We start from the raw sequence: 20,521 nt of genomic DNA on the forward strand, positions 1-20,521 counted from the left end.
CATATATACACACACAAGGTATCAACCCATATAAAAGCCCAAAAGTTCGTTAGTCGATTGAACGAATACTACTTAAAACGAATCGACTTTTCCGAATCACATGCAAACATACCTTATCGTTTGGTTTTATTGAGCGTATTAATTGAATTTATCACAGCACAAAACGCTCACATTCATACCCAAGTTTCTTCGGAATTTAGCCGGATATTACCACAAGCACAATTGCCTTCGGGTCTTAACCCGGGCATAGCAACTCGCACGAATGCCTTCGGGTCTTAGCCCGGATATATCAACTTGCACAATTGCCTTCGGGTCTTAGCCCGGATATATATCAACTCGCACAAATGCCTGCGGGTCTTAGCCCGGATATATCAACTCGCACAAATGCCTGCGGGTCTTAGCCCGGATATATCAACTCGCACGAATGCCTTCGGGTCTTAGCCCGGATAAAATCACTAGCACAATTGCCTTCGGGACTTAGCCCGGATAAAATTCAAATGCTCATGCACATATATATCAACAATCATGACACATCCATATTTCACTTTCGTTACTAAGGCTCAAACACAAAGCATTTATTAAACCTTTCCAATTTCGGCTCAATAGCCACACACAAAGAGCATGATTTCAATTGGCTTTATAACATAGTCTCTATGCACATTTGACTATCCATCATAGGATGACTAATCATTTCAATATAATTCAAGTAGGGTCATTACTCGAAGACTTACCTCGGATGTTGTCGATCGACTTCAATGGCTATTCAATTACTTTTTCCTTCCCTTTATCGGATTTAGTTCCCCTTTGCTCTTGAGCTTAAGTTCAACAAATTTTAAAATAGTCATTAATCGACTATTCAAGTATTACTTTCAGAATAATATATAAATTGATTCGACTTTCACACACATAGATTATAGTAAGCTTTATAAAAATCAATAAATAATTCATTAACAAATTTTCATTAATGTTTACAACAAAATCACATATTCACTACGAGCTGTTTTCCCTGAGCAGCAGTCACTAAAATATTTATAACTGGAGCTACAAAACTCGAAATCACTTTCCGTTAATTTTCCCTGGATATATACTCGTATATCTTCCATCCATAAAATTTTCAGAATTTTAGGCTTGGCCAATCAATACCAGATTTTTCTTAAAGTTTCCCCTGTTTCACTGTTTGACTAATCTGACCACTCTTCACTACGAATCAAATTTCTCATTTTACAGAATTCCAAATGTGTTGTATTTGATTTCATTTGAAACTAGACTCATTAAGGAGTTTAAGCATATAAATTTTATCTTATAATCATTTTTGTACAATTTATAATGATTTCCTAAAAACAGAACAGGGAATCTAGTAGTCATTTTGACTCAGCCCCACAATACTTCAAATATCTCAAGATCGGTAACTCTTTAGTTCTTATAGTTTCTTTTTTAAGAAAATAGACTCTTCAAGCTTTAATGACATAATTTACTCAGCTTCTAATTCAACTCCTAGAAATTATGGCGATTTTCCAAAATCACCTTACTGCTGCTGTCCCCAAGCAGATTATTACCAAATCAAATACTAACATTTGCATTTCACCTTAATAGCTAGCTTAGCAAACCTTAATTTAACATATAATTCACACATATCACATTCCAAGCATTCACTCTATTCTATCACTTAAGGTACAAACATTACTCAATAACTTCCTAATTCAAGTACACATTCGGCCTTGGTACATAATAAGGTAGTCGATTCCTTTCCCTTTAGCACCCATTGCTCACATATGATTATTTGTATAGCTCAAACACTCATCTATCTTTATCATGAAACAACAAAATTTACCATTGTCAAATACCATAGCCGAATGTCATTAAACCTAAACCACCATGAAAATTTTACTTATCACCTCATACCTTATTATCAAATTGAACTAATTATGCTTATAAAAATAATATCAAAACCGAAACCTTTTGATAATTAAGCCTCTAATTATTATTACAATTACCCAAACAAAATTTTCTCACATTTAACACTTATATACCAATCAATTGTTGAAGACAAACAAAATCTCATTTCCTCCCTTGACAACCACAACCGAAAGCTCAAACCAACATCTAAAATTCCAAGTTTTCGAATGGGCTAATATGGAACTAGCTAATTGACTTAAACTAAACTTAAAATTTCAAAAACTAACAAAATTTTTTACTAACCTTCTCAAGCTTCAAGTGACCGAATGTTTCCCTCCTATCTTCCTCTTTACAATCGGCCAAGAAGAACCAAGGATACAAGCTTTGTTTTCATTACCTTTCTTTTTTCTTTTATTCTTTCTTTTATTCATTATAACTCCAATAACCCAATTTCTTATTATAATATCAAATTCAACAAATATATTGCCATCATCAATCCATCTTGGCCGGCCACTATAAGGGAATTGGGCAATTTGACATGCAAGTCCACCCTTGTGTTGACATGCACTAATAAGCCCTTTAAAATTAGCCTATCATATTTCACCATGTCTCATGTTGATCCCTATTTAATAATTCCTCATGCAATTGGCAAAATTAGGGAATGAAACTTCCACATATGCATGTACACACACATAATAAACATAGAACATAGCAATTAATTATTTTTATAACTCGGTTTTGTGGTCCCGAAACCACTTCCCGACTAGGGTCAATTTTGGGCTGTCACAAGCATACCATTTTAGAACTCTTCTGAGTAGTAAACTATGTATGATTTTGCTAAAGTTAGCAGTAAAGGTAGATTCTTAGTTATCCTTACCTTCCAAATCAACGTCGTATATCCTTTATTCTTTGCCATAGTATCTTTGTCACATCATTATTAGTTATTTATTTTTTCATTTACATAATATTCTTGTAGTAATTCTCCTAATTGCCATTACATTTCTACTCTTGTATTGCTATAGATTTCCAAGTATTCATTAATTCAACATATTCCATACATCACTATTCCTTTAATTGCCACTGCATACTTATCGTTTTTTTTGCCATAGCATTAATAGCACCTATTAAAATAACTTGACCACTTTTGTGCCTCAATCCAATCGTCATGGGAACGATACTCACTCATCACTTTATTACTTGATTCGACGTGTATACTTGTACAATTCGCATATCATTTCACACGCGACAGAAATCAACAATAGATAAGAAAAAATCTTATGTTGATTTCAAACGTCGAGACATCGAGTTTCAAGTTAGCGATAAGGTGTCCTTGAAAGTTTCACCGTAGAAAATTTTTGAGATTTTGAAGCAAATGAAAATGGAGTCCAAGTTGAGTTCGACCTTATAAAGTTGTTGAGAGGATTGGTTCAGTAGCATATCGGGCCAAGTTTCCATCAAAACTGGAGAGAATTCATGATGTTATGCATATGTCTACGGTTCAGAAGTATTGCTCAGATCCGTCGCATATTGTGCGAGTAGAGGAGATCGATGTTCGACTTGATCTCACTTACGAAGAAGAACTGATAGATATTTTAGCTCATGAAGAGAAGGTTTTATGAAACAATAGAGTTTCAGAAGAACTGATAGATATTTTAGCTCATGAAGAGAAGGTTTTATGAAACAATAGAGTTTCATTGGTTATGATTTTGTGGCGAAACCACAAAACGGAAGAGGCTACTTGAGAAATCGAAGAAGCGATGAGACGTCAATATCCTTATCTATTTAGCTCAGATAATCTCAAGGAAAAAAATATTTTTAGAGGGGGAGAATTGTAACACCCTAAAATTAGGCTTAGAAGTTTTGAGTGTATATTAGGAATTTTAGCTAATATATGCTCAGAATTTTGTAAGGTTGGTAATCGATAATGTTTTCGACAATGCCTATTAGGAAATTAAGTCAATATTTGAGAATGAGTTTTAAATACCTTTAATTTTGAAAATAGGACTGATTTGTAAAAGAGTCAAAACTAAGAGTTTTTACAAAGCAAATTACCTAGAATTTTAAATTCAACCTAAAAACCGCTATTCTCCAAATTGATTTAATGATAGTTTACTCCCCATAGTTGTTCTTGCCGTCCATTCCATTCTCCAAACTCTCCCAATCGATTTTTACTTCCAACTCCTAATCCCTCTTGATTTCCAATATTATTTGAACCATAAATCTCCATTGAAACTAAGAAAAACACCCAAAAATCTCATTAATTTCACCATCTTTTTTATGTGTGGGTTTTTCTTAGATTTGGGTCAAAGCCCATTTTTCTCCCATCAAAGGTATCCTTTTGTGTCTTTATAGCTTTAAGTGATATCTAGTCTCTTAAACTAAATTTTTATCCATTAAAACGCATGTTTTAAATAAAAGCCAAAAATTGGGTCATTAATGGTGGATTTTGGGATTGTCAACTAAGATGTAGTTTCAAAGTGTTTTTCAACTTGTTTAAACATAATCAACAAGTTTCTAAAGTTACTTTGAAGTTTTCTTAAGAATTTTCGAGTTTTAATGATATTTTGTCATAATGGCCAAAACTTGTCAAAAAATGTTAATACCATTAGCTGAGTAGTTTTTTTTGTAATTTAATGGTTGGGAATTTTTCATAGATGAATATGCAGATGAACAGAATTTGTTTCGTACGAAAAGCTTAAGTGTAGGCTAAAATATTCGAAGTTTAAGTTTTCTATGTTGAAGGTTTCAGTTAAAAGAGAACATAGCATAGGCTATTGTTTTTTATTGTTTAAGGTGAGTTAGTAACTAGTTTTTTATTGTATGTTTGTATGGTTTGTCTTGTTGAAGTGTCAGAGTCAATAGGACCATCAATGAATGACAAAGGCAAAGAAAAGGTTATCTAAGCTTTCTGCTTTTTGGTGAAAACATATTTTGGTGAGTTTAGAGGTAGCCTAAACCCCTACTCTAAACTCTTGAGTATAAGTGTCCTCACAGCTATGGTTAAATGTGATATATATGTTTTGGTACAATTGAGAAATTATGAATAAATATAAGATGCTATGACATGTGTCATATGCTTGTGATGATTGTTGAGAAAGAGATTATGTGGGTATGTTATTCATGCCATGTGACAGAAAATATGTGGATATGTTTTCATACCATGTAACTGTGATTGTAATGTGCTAACGTTGTGAATATGCAGTGAATGTGTGTGAAAAATTGGTAAGTAAATATGTGATAATAATGTGGATATTTTAGCCTTGTGATCTTATGAGACTATTGGATATAGTTGGCATACAATAGGATTGTGAGTACTTACCTTTGTGATGTGATTTTTAGGTGTTGACCTTATGATCTTATGAGACCGTTGGATATAGTTAGTATACCATAGGATTGTGATTACTTACCTTTGTAATGTGATTTTTGGGCGTTGAGGCCAAAGGATAATTTTTGGAGAGATAAGGGAATGTGAGTTAAGCTCCATTCATTGGGATATGTGTGTTTTGTGCATTGGAGAGTGTTAGCTATATACACCAATTATGGGACATGTTCGACTCTACAAGTCTTTTTGGTGTGTTGGAGATCCATGTATCTAATGAGTTGTGATAGATTCCACTTTATGTTTCGTAACCTCAAGAACCAAACTATCAACAAATGTGAATAACATGTGATGTGATATGTGCTTAAATAATCATGTGTTTAACGTGTAATAGTATAAATGAGAGAGGATTAAATGTGTGAAATATGATATTAGAGTTAAAAATCTGATGAAAATGTGACATGCCTGCTTAGTCAATGTATAATGACTTGGTTGTATAGTGTTTGTTCTGAGCATTCACTGAGCTTGTTAAGCTCACCCACTCCTTTTTAACCATTGCTGATAAGTAGTGTCGGTGTGAGAAGTGTGGTCTCGATGAGTGATCCAAGGCATAAACTTTAGTTGTTATAGTAGGTGTTATTTGTTTATTTATGTTTTGCAAATAAAAGGCAATGTGGTAGAACATAAGTTAGTTTTCTATGATTTTATTTGTTTGCATGCCCATTATGTTTGGGAAATTTGTGGACTTTTAACATGATGTGTGGGACTGTTATTTGAGACATTTTGGTATTTATTTTAAGAAACAATTGATGCATAATGTTTAGAACTAATTTGGAATGATCTGTGTTTTGATATATGTTGTGTTTTTATTGTCGAAGTGCAAGAAGTTAGTTCTGTGAGTTGTTATCGACATTTTATAACGAGTATCAATACACGAGGTGAAATTATCGGTACCTAATCAGAAGTACCGATAAATTATGAGATTTTGGGTTTTAAACAAGAAACAGTAAGCTATTTTGGAATCATTTTTCGAAGCGGTATTGATACCACTTGAGAGAATTATCAAGACCATATCTTCGGTATCAACGTAACAGTTTTGAAAATTTTACTATATGGTCCAATTACATGTACGATTATTATTTTTAGCACATTTAAAGTATGTATGGCATGTTTAACGATAAGTGGTGAATGTATGATCATAACTTATATATATTATAAGTAAAAGATGACAATTGTTTACTTAGGAGACTATTTGTAAAGTATACGATGCGTAATGGTGGTGTAGTGTCCTAGTATCCGGGCTCAGCAATCAGGCTGGTTAGACTCGTAGGCACCAAGGTTTATCACAACATGGGATGAACTCACCGGAAAGGTCTTGCAAATGTTTTTCCCGATTAGCAAAGTAGTCCAAGTAAGGTGAGAGATTGTTGTTTTTAGACAGATAGAGGGCAAAAGTTTTTATGAGGCATGGGAACGTTTCAAAATATTGATTCAAAAATGCCCGCACCATAGATTTCCTGAGTAGATGTGACTGCAGATATTTTATAATGGGTTGGATGCAAATACACGATCTGGATTAGACGAAGTAGTAGGAGGAGCCGTAATGAACAGAACGTACGAGGATGTGTATGAGATCATTGAGAACATGGCACTAAACTCCTTCTAGTGGCCAATTCAACAATTGATATATGGTTTGAAACTTGCTACAATAAAAGCTAAATAATTTGATTATTAAGAATAAGCTGAATCGTGAAGTCAAGTTCGATATTAAGCTCTATCCTGGTATTGCACCGGTGTCAATTACGCCTTGTCGTATGTGAGTAAATGAGCTCAAAGAGTTTAAGATTTAGTTGCAAGAGTTGCTTAATAGAGGGTTTATTCGACCGAGTGTATCTCCGTAGGGTGCACTAGTTTTGTTTTTGAAGAAAACTCAAATAATCATATATTTTTTATGATCAAAACAATTATTTACAATGATAAGTAAGTCTTCCTTCGAAGTAATGTTTTTACTATAACGTATAAAAAGGGAATATTAAAGCGTGTTTTCAAAGATTAAATCCATTTTTTTCAACTCAAGGTTTTCGCCATTTCTATGGCCCATGTAATCACTTGGATTGGTCTATAATGTCTAGGCCTAGTTTGAAAGGTTACAGAAATAGTGATGGGTTGGAAATTGTTGTGGTTGGTGAAAGACAAGGATTTTTGTCTAATGTAGTTTCGGTAATGAAGGCGGAAAAGATGATGTGGAAAGATTATGAAGCTTAGTTAGCCTACGTAATGAATTTTCTTAGTAAGGAGTTGAGAGTTTAGTATATTTGCACTGTTAAGGATTTTCCTAACATTTTTCTCGAAGAGTTGTCTTGATTGCCACTGAATCGTGAAGTCAAGTTCTGTATTGAGCTCTATCCTGATACTGCACCGGTGTCAATTACACCTTGTCGCATGGTAGCAAAGGAGCTCAAAGAGTTTAAGATTCAATTCCAAGAGTTGCTTAATAAAGGGTTTATTCAACCAAATGTATCTTCGTGGGGTGCATTGGTTTTTTTTAAAGAAGGACGGTACGATGAGGATGTGTACTGATTATAGGAAGCTAAATAAGTTGATTATTAAGAATAAGTATCCTTTGCCTCTGATTAATGACTTGTTTGATCAGTGTCAAGGTGCAATGGTGTTCTCAAATATTGACTTAAGATCTGGGTATTATCAGTTTAAGGTGAAGGAGTCTGATGTTTTGAAAATCACTTTTAGGAATTGATATGGGCATTATGAGTTTTTAGTGATGCCCTTTTGTTTAACTAATGCACCTGCTGTCTTCATGGATTTGATTAACCGAGTGTTCCATTCATACTTGGATCAATTTTTTGTGCTCTTCGTAGATGATATTTTGGTGTATTCTCATTCTGAGGAGGATTGCAACGAGCATTGACGGGTTGTTTTGCAAATGTTGAAGGATAACCAGTTGTATGTAAAGTTATGTAAGTTTGAATTTTGGCTTAAGAAAGTGGCATTTTTAGGTCATGTTGTTCCAGCAGAAGGGATTTGTGTAGATCCAAAGAAGATTAAGGTGATCCTAGAGTGGAAGCCACCTAGGAGTGTTACAGAAATTTGGAGTTTCTTGGGTTTGTCTGGCTATTGACGTAGTTTGGTTGAAGGGTTTTCCCTTATTGATGCACGATTAACAAAACTAGTTTTGAAAGATGTGGTGTTTGAATGGACTGATAAAAGACAGTAGAGTTTAGAACAGATTAAGGCAGTTTTGACTAAGGCACCAATGTTGATTCAACTAGAACCTGAAAAAGATTTTGTGGTTTATAGTGATGCTTCGTATTCGGGTCTTGGTTGTGTATTGATGCAAGAGGTTAAATTTGTGGCTTATGCTTTGAGACAGTTGAAGAAGCATGAGCACAACTATCCTACCCATGATTTGAAACTAGCTATTGTGGTATTTGCACTTCAGATTTGGCGCCATTATTTGTATGGAGAAAAGTGTGTTATTTACACAGATCATAAGAGCTATAAGTACCTCCTCACCTAAAAGTATTTGAATTAACACAAAGGCGTTGGACTGAGCTTTTGAAAGACTATGACTATCTAATTGAGTATGATTTTGACTAGGTGCATGTTGTTGCTGACGTATTGAGTAGGAAATTGATGACGGAGTTGAGAGCTATGTTCGCACAATTGAATCTTTCCAATTTGGTGGTTTGTTTGCTGAGCTTCAAGTGACGCTGAATTTGTTTCAACAAATTAAGGAAGAACGATCGTTAGATGGAAATTTGTTGAAGAGGATTAGTCAAGTTGAGTTAGGTGTTAAGGGAGACTTTGTTGTTAATACAAAAGGTATATTTAATTTTCAAGGTAGGTTGTGTATGCCGCAAGACATGGATCTGAGGCAAGGGATACTTACCAAGGTGCATAGTAGCCCTTATGCTATGCATCCTGGTAGTAGTAAAATGTATCATGATATCTGTGCGATTTATTAGTGACTTGGGTTGAAGCGTGATGTTACGAATTTTGTGGCTCGATGTTTGGTGTGTCAAAAGGTGAAAGTTGCACATCAATTTCCTTTAGGTTTGTTGCAACCTATTACGATTCCTAAATGGAAGTGGGAAAGAACCACAATGGACTTTGTCTCGGGTTTACCTTTGACTCCAACGAAGAAAGATTTGGTATGGGTTATTGTTGATCGATTTTCGAAGAGCTCACATTTTTTGGCAATGTGTACTAATTATTCTTTGCAGAAGTTGGCAGAGTTGTACATTGAGAGGTTGTACCTCTTCATGGAGTTCCAATTTTTGAAGAGCTTGCATTTCATGGCAATGTGTACATTCCTTTACATCCAGGTTTTAGAAGAGTTTGCAAAAGGCATTGGGGTCGAAACTAACTTTCAATATGACATATCACCCCCAAACTAATGGCCAATCTGACAAGGTATTTCAAGTGTTAGAAGATATGTCGTGAAGCTTTGTGATCGAGTTTAATAGTAGTTGGGAGCGATATCTACCTTTAGCAGAGCTTGCTTACAATAATAATTTCCAAGCGAGTATTCGCATGGCACTGTTTAAGGCATTGTACAATAGGAAGTGTAGGACTCCTTTGTGTTGGATGGAGTTCTATGAAAAGAGGGTCATTGGATTGAAACTAGTACGAGAGATCAAAGAAAAAGTGAAATTGATATGTGAGAGATTGAAAGCAACGAAAGATAGGCAAAAATCTTATGCTGATTTAAAACGTCAAGACATCGAGTTTCAACTTCACGATTAGGTGTTCTTGAAAGTTTCACCATGGAAGAAAGTTTTGAGGTTTGGAAGAAATTGTAAACTAAGTCCAAGATATATTGGACCTTATAAAGTTGTTGAGAGGATTGGTTCGGTAGCATATCGACTCAAGTTACCATCAAAACTTGAGTGAATTCATGATGTTTTTCATGTGTCTATGCTTCAAAAGTATCATTCAAATTCGTCACTTATTGTGCCAATAGAGGAGATCGAGGTTCAACCTGATCTCACTTATGAAGAAGAATAGATAATGATTTAACTCGTAAAGAGAAGGTTTTACGAAATAAGAGAGTTTCGTTCGTTAAAATTTTATGGTGCAACCACAAAACATAAGAGGATAGTTGGGAAACTGAGAAAGCAGTGAGATTTCAATATCCTTATATATTTAGCTCAGGTACTTTCGAGGACGAAATTCTTTCTAGAGGGGGAGAACTCTAACACCCAAAAATTGGGCCTAGAAGTTTTGAAGGTATTATAGGAATTATATCTTATATATGCTGAAATTCCGTAAGGTAGGTAATCGATAAAGTTTTCAAAAATGGCTATTAAGAAATTAAGTCAATATCTGAAAATGAGTTTAAAATACCTTTAATTTTGAAAATAGGACTAATTTGGAAAAGAGTCAAAATTGAGAGTTTCTATGAAATAAATTACCCAAAATTTTATATTCAACCTAAAAATCCCCATTCTCTAAATTAATTTCATGATAGTTTACTCCCCATAGTTGTTCTTGTCGTCCATTCCATTCTCCAAACTCTTCCAATCAATTTTTACTTCCAAATCCTAACCCCTTTTGATTCCTAACATTCTTTGAACCATAAATGTCCATTGAAACCAAGAAAAACACCCAAAAATCTCATTAATTTCACCATATTCTTCACATGTGGGTTTTTCTCAGATTTGCATCAAAGCCCATTTTTCTTCCATCAAAGGTAACCATTCATTTTTCTATTAGTTTTAAGTGATATCTAGTCTCTTAAACTAAATTTTTAGCCATTGTTTTTGTATTATTTAAGATGATTTAATGATTGGTTGTTGATTGTATGTTTGTGTCGTTTGTCTTGTTGAAGTGTTGGATTTAATAATACCTTGAACGACAAGAGACAAAGGCAAAGAAAAGCTTGTTTGAGCTTTTGGCTTTTCGACGAAAACATGTCTTGGTGAGTGTTTTGGAATCGTTGCTCATAGATGATTCATTGTGTAATTGGAAATTTAGAGGTAGCCTAAACCCTTATTCTAAATTCCAACTGTATGTTGCCATAACCTATGGTTAAATGTGACATCTATGTGCTGGTGCAATTGAGAAATTATGAATATATTTAAGATGCTATGACATTTGTTATAAGCTTGTGATTTCTATTATGAAAGAGATTTTTTGGGTAAGTTATTCATGCAATGTGACTGTAAGTCGATAAGTTAATATCTGATAATAATATGGATATTTTGGCCTTGCAATCTTATGAGACCATTGGATATAGTTGCCATGACATAAGATTGTGAGTACTCACCTTTGTGATGTGATTTTTGGGGCGTTGAGGCCTAGGGACAGTTTTTAGAGAGATATGGGAATGTGAGCTAAGCTCCATTCACCGGGATATATGTGTTTGGTGTGATGGAAAGTGATAGCTATATGCATCACTTATGGGACATGTTCGACTCTACTAGTTTTTTTACGGTGTTGGAGATCCATGTATCCAATGAGTGGTGGTAGAGTACACTTTATGTTTCATAACCTCAAGAGCGAAGCTATCAACAAATGTGAATAAGATGTGATGTGATATGTGCTTAAATAATCATGTGATTAATATGATAAATGTGTAATAGTATAAATGGAAGATGATTAAATATGTGAAATATGATATTAGAGTTAAATATGTTATGAATATGTGACATGTTTGCTTAGTTGATACATAACGACTTGTTTGCGTAGTGGTTGTTATGGGCATTCACTAAGCTTGTTAAGCTCACTCACTCCTTTTTAACCACTGCAGATAAGAAGTGCCGATGTGGTCTTGAGAGGGATCCAAGCAAGAAACTTTAGTTGCTATTAGTATGTGTTATTTGTTTATTTGTGTTTTGGGAGTAAAAGGCAATATGGCAGACGATAAGTTAGTTTGCTATGATTTTAGTTGTTTACATGCCTGTTATTCTTGGGAAATTCTTGGACTTTAAACATGATGTGTGGACTATTATTTGAGACATTCCAGTGTTTATTTTATGAGGCAATTGATGAATAATGTTTAGAACTAATTTGGAATGATCTATGTCTTGATATATGTTGTGTTTTCATGGTCTAGAATAGAGGTTTCTATATTCATGTTTTAAAAATGGTACCTCTGCCATTGTCAAAGTGTAGGAAGTCAGTTTTGTGAGTTGGTATCGATATTTTATCACAAGTATCAATACTCGGCGTGAAATTATCCATACCTAATCAGAGGTACTGATAAATTCTAAGATTTTGGTTTTTAAACAAGAAACAATAAGTTATTTTGGTATCGTGTTTCCAAGCAGTATCGATACCACCTGAGAGAATTATCGATACCATACCATATATCCAGTAGTGATACCTACGTAACAATTTTGAAAATTTTTCCATATGGTCCAATTGCATGTTCGATTATTATTTTTGGTACATTTAAAGTATGTATGGCATGTTAAACGATAAGTGGTGAATGTATGACTTATAACTTATATGTATTATAAATAAAAGATGACGATTGTTTACTTATGGAACTATTTGTAAAGTATACGATGTGTGTCGATGTTATAGCGTCTTAGTATCCGGGCTTGGTTACCTGGCCAGGGAAAGGGTGTTACTCGAACCTAGGTGATTATTAATTGTATGTTGATTGGTGTTTCGTAACCCATGGATCTAGAAATCTAAGTCATTAAGTTATTATGGTTTCTAGAATTGCATGAGATATCTATTGTTGTGTTGCATGTGGGGTAGGAATGGGAACAGATTTCCTTAAATCCTAAAGTTTGCTTGCAGGAATGAGACTTGGATCATTTCATTAACCACTCACACCTATTTTATTTGCTTGTGTATGTTAGACTAGTTCATTATGGCTCCTAGATGTGTGAATGTGAAAGCTAATGCTCAAGAGGATGGTACATCCTCTACACCTCTATGCCACCGCGTAAAGTGAACATACGTGATAAGGTTGGAGGCCCTCTGATGGAAGTGATAATTAAAACATTTTAGCGGATTGTTGGTGCTAACCCTACTCCAGTACCTGCCAATCCTACACCTCTGAACCGTGGGTTGTAGCTTGAATGTCTTTGGGCGTTGGGGGGTAAAGAATTTTCTGTAGTTAAAAGAGTCGATCTGACTGTAGCTGAGTATTGGTTGGAAGGAGTTGAAAGGATCCTCGAGAAGATTTCTTGTTCTAGCAAGGAGAAATTGGGATGCACAGTGTCCTTACTTGACGGTGAAGCTTATCATTTGTGGAATATTGTCAAGAGAGGCACAACTGCTAATCATCTGACTTGGGATTATTTCCTCGAGGTAGTTAGGAGGAAGTTCATGGGCGAGCAGTATATAATAGCTCGTAAGTAGGAATTTTTTACCTTGTGCAAGGTGGTTTGTCCGTGGTTGACTATGAGGTAGATTTTGTGTGACTTAGTCAGTATGCTTCGTAGATGGCTTTGCCTAAGAAGAATCATTATAAGAGGTTTTGTTTTGGGCTCAATCAAGATTTTTGGGTTTACTTGGTGGCCCAAAATGCAGAGTTATTTGATGAGGCTGTGGAAAAAGCCAAAGCTATTGAGGAGAATTTGGCTAAGCTAGCTCATTTTATGGTGGCTAAGACTAATAAGAGGGCTTCCAATGGTGCTTCTAGATGACCACCCAAGAGAGGGTGAGATGGGTGCAAGACGTGGCTCTTGATCAAGCCAGTCAAAATAGTAGAGTAACATTGTGGTTGACGTTGGTGGTTTGACTGGTGGTTGTTATAAGTATGGTTCAAAAGAACATTTTCTAATGGATTTCTCAAATAGAGTTTAGGTTCAACAAACTCAGAGTTCAGCACATGTTTCTGCGTCTGCTAGAGGTCGAGGTCGTGGTAGAGGTAATAAGAGACCAGTTGGGTAGCAAATTGTTGCCCACACTGTTGCTTCACAAGACGAGTCTGGAGGTCCAGCTCAACTTTATGCTGTTAAGAAGCCGAAGGACCAAAAGCCAACTAATGTTATTGTAAGCACTTTAACTTTACAATCTATTCCATTGCTTTGCTTAGTTGATTCTATTTCTACACATTCGTATATTTTGAGTGATTTAGCTTGTAAGTTTTGGATTCCTGTAGAGATAATTGATTTGGGAATGACTATAATTAGTGCCATTGGAGATAGTGTCATTGTGAATAAAGTTTATTGTAGATGGCCCCTTATGATACAAGGGTGTGTTTTCTTTGTGGATCTCATGAAATTTTCATTTTATGGTTTTGATGTTATTTTAGGTATGAATTGGTTGGTTGAACATCAGGCTATGGTAGAGCTTGGGACGAAGCGGTTTACTTTTTAGAATAGTGATGGGTTGTAAATTGTTGTGGTTGGTGAAAGACCGAGATTTTTGTCTAATATAGTTTCGAAAATGAAGGCTAAAATGATTGTGTGGAAAGGGCGTGGAGCTTACTTGGCCCATGTAATGAATTTGGTTAGTAAGGAGTTGAGAGTTCAGGATATTTGCACTATTAAGGATTTTCCTGACGTGTTCCCTGAAGAGTTGCTTGGATTGGCGTCAGATCATGAATTCAAGTTTGGTATTGAGCTTTATCCTGGTACTGCAATGGTTTCCATTATGTCATGTCACATGGCACAAAAGAAGCTTAAAGAGTTTAAGACTCAGTTGCAAGAGTTTCTTGATAGAGGGTTTATTCGACCAAGTGTATCTATGTAGGGTGCAGCGGTTTTGTTTTTGAAGAAGAAGGACGGTTCGATAAGGATGTGTATTGATTATAGAAGTTGAATAAGTTGACTATTAAGAATAAGTATCCTTTGCCTCAGATTGATGACTTATTTGATCAGTTTCTAGGTACGACAATGTTCTCAAAGATTGACTTAAGATCTAGGTATTATCAATTCAAAGTGAAGAAATCTGACGTTTTGAAAATCGCTCTTAAGAATCAATATGGGCAACATGAGTTTTTGGGGATGCCCTTTGGTTTAACTAATACCCCTGAGACGTTCGCAGATTTGATGAACCGAGTGTTCCATTCATACTTGGATCAGTTTGTGGTGGTCTTCATAAATGATATTTTGGTGTATTCTCATGCTGAGGAGATCACGACAAGCATCTAAAGGTTGTTTTGCAGATTTGGAGGGATAAGCAGTTTTATACAAAGATAAGTAAGTTTGAATTTTGGCTTAAGGAAGTGGCATTCTTAGGTTGTGATGTTCTGGTAAAAGGGATTTGTGTGGATCCAAAGAAGATTGAGGCGATCTTAGAGTTGAAGCCGCCTAGCAGTGTTACAGAAGTTCGGAGTTTCTTGGGTTTGGATAGCTATTATCATAGACTCGTTGAAGGGTTTTCCCTTATTGCTGCACCATTAGCAAAAGAATGTTGTGGCAGAACCAGATCAGGCTACCAACAAAAATGCCACAGCAAAACAATATCAGGAACTTGAAATATGACCACCTTTGCTTTTTCCTCAACAATTCAAAATTTCTAAATAGGATATTCAGTTTAAAAGGTTTTTATATGTTTTGAAGCAACTCCATATTAACATACCACTAGTCAAAGCATTGTTAGCAAATGCCTAATTACGTGAAGTTCATGAAAGACATGCTATCAAAGAAACACAGGTTGGGAGAATTTGAAACCGTTGCTCTCACTGCAGGGTGCACAACAATATTGATGAATAAGTTGCCTCTAAAGTTGAAGGACCCAGGGAGTTTTACTATCCCATGTTCAATTGAAAATCATTATGTTGGTAAGGCATTATGTGATTTAGGAGTGAGCAAAAATCTAATACCTCTGTCTATTTTTAGGAAGTTAGGAATCGAGAAAGCAAGACCTATTACAGTTATATTGCAACTGGCCGATCGATCCTATGCCCATCCAGAAGGTAAAATTGAAGATGTACTGGTAAAGGTAGATAAATTTATCTTTCCTATGAATTTTCTTCTTTTAGAATGTGAAAATGACCATGATGTGCCAATTATTCTTGGAAAACCTTGTCTTGCTATTGGTAGGACTTTAACCGATGTGTAGAATGGTAAATTGACCATGAGGATGAATTATCAACAGATCACATTCAATGTATTTAATGTGCTGAACTGTGCTAATGAGAAGGAAAAATGTGGTGCCATTGACTTGATAGGAGCAGCGGTGGAGGAAGAGTTCACGAGATTTTTCCGCAGTAATTCTGATACTGATGAAGATTTGTTTGAGCAGAGACCCTTGTACAGTTTGCTAAAGCAAAATAGATCTTTCAATTTTGTTGAACAATGTTTGGTTGCTCATGTATATCTGCATGGAGCTGTTGATATCAAAGACATGAAAATGGGGGACACATTTAATGTTAATAGACAACATTAGAGATGTTTAACGAAAATTCTTTATATTTTATTTCAATTTGTCGATTTAAATTTCTTTTAGTTATTTCATTTCTTTCTTTAATAAACTACAGAAGGGGTAGGGGTTGGTGACGTAGAGCCCGTTGAGACTAATCCTGCCAATAAAGAGAATGTACCCAAATAATAGGAGGAAGAACTCAAGAAAGTAGAGTTTTTCAATATTGAGAATGACTGTGAGGACGAAGAAGAAGCAAATCTCTCAATTGCACCCTCAATGGATAACACTATAGTTGTTCCACCTCCTTCTATTGAACCGATGACTGAACAGGATTGTGAGATCAATCAAATATTTGATGAACTCACCAGATCTAATATTTAATATGAGGGTGTACCACTCAATTTACTTAAAAGGCCGATGCGTTATAAGATTAGTGCACGAAAAACCACTCAACGAAAATAAAGTACCACCATTTAGTTCCAAACTCGAGAAGTTTTTCTCCCTTTATTACATCTCATTATGTACACACATGTATTCTTGAATTCATGATTCATATCCGTACATGCATTGAGGATAATGCATCCGTTAGGTTTGGGGTGTGTTGGGCATTTAGCAGTGCATTAAATAGTTAGTTGCGCATGTTTTAACTTTTTGTTTGTCATTCATTTTTCCATGGTACGCATGACTACCAGGAATTGTTTAGATTGTGATAAGTGAGTTTTTGTCTATGATGTTCGATGAAGAGTTTAATTCTTCAATAAATTTAGAAAGTTGTGGTATTGGATTAGGTGATTTTAGCTTAGAATAGTTTGCTTGTAAATTGATCCCTAAAATTAGGATATCCTAATTCCAATTACAATTGACATAAAGTAATTTTATTTTGATAAACTTAGATATTCTTGAAGCTAAATTTGATAACATGGCAATACTCAATAATGAATAAAGTGGTTATGTCTAACAAAATTCTTTGAAAAACTTCCATCAAATACTCCAATGCTTCGAACTGTCGAGTTAGTCAACATCACTTTGTTTGCTCCATAAAGCTGTTGACTAGAAAGGTGAGTTTGAGTAAGCGTGTGTAATAAAGAAAATTAAGGGAACTCCATTGTAGTAACAGGCTGAGTAGCTAAAGAGGTAGTTGTTTGCTCCATCCATATTTTTAGTCAAAAGTCTTACCTTCATGAGTGAGTATTCAAATCGTAACATGATTGAGTATTCGACAATTTAGTGTATGCTCCATTGTAATTGTCAAGTCAAAGAATCGTGTGACAAGCTGAATCTCCTAGTAAAAAAATTGGTATAATAAATGGATATGTATGTATTTGAGTATGTATAAGGCCAGAGAAAAAAAAGAAGGAAAACTGAGTTAATTAAAAGTTGAACTAAGTAAATTGGGAGGTACATACTATAGTCAAAATTGCATGAATGCTTAGGCTTTTATTTCTTTTAGGGCAATATTTTCTACATTGCCTTTACTAAATAAGCTTTTGAAACTTGATCAAATTTTTAGACATAGAAGATTGTTGAGAACTGACGTACAAAATGCTCTCTTAAGGGTCTCACAATGTAAAGGTGATTATGCTGCTATAACAATTCTTACATTTATGTATTCATGCATTCATGCATATCTTGCTTGAGGACAAGCAATAACTCAGGTTAAGTGGTGATAACTCTTGAAAATATTTATAGTTCATGCCTTTAGACTGGGTTACTTTTCTATACTTAAGTGAACTTCGTTGCATTTTAGGATGTTATTTTAGCATTTTTCGAACATTGCATAAGAAGCTTGGATGGCCTTTAAATATTATTATTTGTTATTATTAATTGGTTGTGGTAGGGTTGTGTTTGGAGGTTTGGCAGTTGTAGGTTGAGGAACGAGAAATAAATGAGTGAAGGTTTGCCGAGGAAAAAGGTTGGGCATTTTGTCAACACGAATGCCATGGCAATTCTAGGAAGACTGAGTCAACACTCAACGCATATCAGTTTCACCCCAACTGTACTTTTACCAGAAAAATCTGCCTAAAAACGAGAAGATAATCCTAGGATGCTAGTTTTTATCCTAGAAGAAAAGAATTAAAAAAGCCAAATGAGGAAACCCTAAAGGAAGAACAAAGAGGGAGAGATCCATACGCAAGAATAGAAGGTAGCGGTGGAGTAAAGACAGAAAACGGAAGACAAAAGCAGTCCATCTCAGCCATCACAGGACATTGTGTTGTTGGCTTGTAAATTGGACACGCGAAAGCTGTCTAACCGAAGTCTTCCGTATTTCTTGCTTTTTCTTCTATGAATTGAATAATGAAAATGGTGTTAGATGTTATTTTGGTTTTGAATTTTATGAGCCAATGTGTGAGCTAAATCTTATCAAGTTAGGATTACATGATGAAACTTTTATTTTCTTTAATGGTTGAATCATAGATCCAAATCAATTTACTCTTTTATTCAATTGTTTTATTTCTAAGTTGTATGCATGCAATCCTTAGATATAGATAATTGTGCAGCATGCCCATAAACTAATTTAATTCTGAATGATATGAGCAAGTACTCGACAGATACTTGTAGTAGATTGTAGACATAGAGCAGCCTTCATACAGAAGGAAACACTGCAGGGTACCATATTAAGGCTCATAGACGCGGGCAAGGTAACTTGAGGCTTTTGCTCTAGAAAGAAGCATATCATTTTAAAAGTTTTCTGAGTAGTAAACTGTGTATGATTTTGCTAAGGTATTACTGGCACTAAAGGTAGGTTTTTAGTAATCCTGACCTTCCAAATCAACATCTTATATCCTTTATTATTTGTCATAGCATATTTGTCACATCATTATTAGTTATTTATTTGTTCATTTACATGATATTCCCATAGTAATTCTCCTAATTGCCATTACATTTGTACTCTTGTATTGCCATAGAATTTCCAAGTATTCATTAATTCCACATATTGCATACATCACTATTCCTTTAATTGCCACTACATACTTATCGTTGTTTTTTTTCGTAGCATTAATAGCACTTATTAAATGAACTTGACCATTTTTGTACCTCAATTGGATCATCGTGAAAACGATACTTACTCATCACTTTATTACTTGATTTAACGTGTATACTTGAACAATTCGCATATCATTTCACACGTGACAGAAAGCAGCAATAGATAGGAAAAAATCCTATCCTGATTTCAAACGTTGAGACATCGAGTTTCAAGTTAGCGATATGGTGTTCTTGAAAGTCTCACCGTGGAAAATCTTTTTGAGATTTTGAAGCAAATGTAAACGGAGTCCAAGACATGTCTGACCTTATAAAGTTGTTGAGAGGATTGGTTTAGTAGCATATCAACTCAAGTTGCCATCGGAACTTGAGAGAATTCATGATGTTTTCCATGTGTTTATGCTTCAGATGTATTAGTCAGATCCGTCGCATATTGTGCCAGTAGAGGAGATCAAGGTTCAGCCTGATCTAACTTACAAAAAGAACTGATTGAGATTTTAGCTCATGAAGAGAAGGTTTTGTGAAACGATAGAGTTTTATTTGTTAAGATTTTATGGCGAAACCACAAAACGGAAGTGCCTACTGTAACACTTAGGTTTGTGCAAGTGTACACAGTCGTTATCAAGTAATAAGTAAGTATCAAGTTATTGTCTCCATAGGGATTGTATTTGTGCTAAGTCACTTAATTTGTAAAATTACATTAACAATTTGGTAAATAAAAACACAATATAGTTGAGAAGTTGTGATTAAAATATATTAAACTAAATGCAATGATCCCTAATACCATTTATCCTAAGTATGCAAACTATATGATTGAAATAGATTTTAGTAAAATTAAACACAATTTGCAACAATTATAACATAAATAAACTAAGACAATTACTTTAATTAAACTCAATTTATTAACCTGCTTAATAACATTCGGAAAAATATTCCATGGCAACTCAATCTTTCATGAGTTTGGAAACCACATTAGGTCCTTTCGGAATCCTTTACTTAGTAAATACGCATTGTGCTGATCCTTATTTACTA

At 34.8% G+C, this 20,521-nt stretch overlaps 1 non-coding gene across 1 annotated transcript; it reads right to left on the reverse strand.

The window, feature by feature from the left end:
* Positions 1-6,619: 6,619 nt before the first annotated feature.
* Positions 6,620-6,730, reverse strand: LOC121214378 (small nucleolar RNA R71). The gene has a single exon (XR_005909961.1). It is a non-coding gene; the product is annotated as a small nucleolar RNA R71 (small nucleolar RNA).
* Between the last annotated feature and the right edge of the window lie 13,791 nt (positions 6,731-20,521).

Source organism: Gossypium hirsutum, chromosome D01 (assembly GCF_007990345.1).
Source record: "Gossypium hirsutum isolate 1008001.06 chromosome D01, Gossypium_hirsutum_v2.1, whole genome shotgun sequence".
NCBI lineage: Eukaryota > Viridiplantae > Streptophyta > Magnoliopsida > Malvales > Malvaceae > Gossypium > Gossypium hirsutum.